Consider the following 1,463-nt stretch of genomic DNA (forward strand, 5'->3'; position numbering starts at 1 on the left):
TTTGGGACCCAAAAAAAAAAAAAACAAAAAACTGGCAGGCCAGAAGGTTATTGGGCCTGGTCTTGTGGACACATACTCTATATAATGACCAATCTATTAAAAAGATGAAAAACATTTTTTGAATACTTTATTGATTCTTTGAGAATGTCACACAAACTTTTTTTTATACTCAGGCCCTCCCCCGTCTCCCTCCCCCCACCTTACTATCCTGCCCCTCACTTCTTATCCTCTATTACAATTTTTCTTTTTTAAAAAGCCTATCAAGTCTAATTCATTTTCTCCCTATGCTCTGTGTTGTGGGTTCATCCCTTGAAGTCTGGTCACCCTACCAGGTGTCACACTCTTAAAGCTGACTCTCCCTCTTCCAGCAGTTATTAACAGTCCATAGATCCAGCTAGAGCTGGGGCTTCTGGTCCACCTCCCACATCCATGCTGGGCTTTTGTTGGGTTTGGGTTTGCACAGGTCTTATGCATGCTGTCCCGAACACTGTGGGTGTTCATATGTGCGACTGCCCTGTGGTGTCCAGACAACATGGCTTCTACCACTTGACCTAAAATCTTTCCAGTTTTTTGCAATGTTCCCTTGAGCCTTGAGAGGGTGTGATGTAGGTGTCCCATTTTGGACTGAACTCTACACAGTCTGATTTTTTTGCATGTTGACTTTTTGAGTCTCTGTTAATCATCTGCTTCAAGAAGCTTTTCTGGTGATTGAGAGATGCACTAGTCTGTGGGTGTAACGATCATTAGAAGTTTGTTTAATATGTCCATTTAGCAGAATAATAGTGGGTTCTCCCCTGTGGCCCTGTGACCTGCCTAGCCATAGGTTCTTGGCCCTAATAACAGTTCCAGATATGGGCTCCTCTTGTGAAATGTGCCTTAAATTAAGATGTAGAACTCTAGATGTTAGTATTTTCATGGTTACTGTGGTATATAGTATATAACATATACATATGTATGTTTAAAGTCATAGCGCTATCTTAAAGTTTACTGAAATGTAACATTCAGGGAGACTGCTTTTTGAACTGAATCTAAATAAAATGTAGATCATAAAATTCCCTAATTGGTTCATGTTGCGGCAAGAACACACTACATTCAGAAGAGGCTGGCCCTGTCCAACCAAGGTCTGGGTGGGAGTTCAGCCTGACAGTGACTTCCTTTATGCAGCCCCTCTGACCAAGTGAGAGAGCAGCCTGTTCTCAAATGCTCGTTCCTGGTCATCCTGTGTGGTTTTGATCAGTTGGAATGACAGATGCAACTTGGTTGAGGGCTTTCTTCTGAAGAAAGTTCAGATTTGGCAGTCCTGTGTTAATTCTGTTGTCATGGGTACTGGGAATTATAGTTTAGTGTTTCTGCTAAAACCTCTGCATGCCAATCTGTAGTGGTCTTTTTTGGATGTTCTTGAGTGTCGCTCATTTCATGGAAGCATATGTCATATTCACGTGTTAGCATGGAGGCCTACTTTA

Source organism: Nannospalax galili, unplaced genomic scaffold (genome assembly GCF_000622305.1).
Source record: "Nannospalax galili isolate Female #2095 unplaced genomic scaffold, S.galili_v1.0 scaffold1087, whole genome shotgun sequence".
Lineage (NCBI taxonomy): Eukaryota > Metazoa > Chordata > Mammalia > Rodentia > Spalacidae > Nannospalax > Nannospalax galili.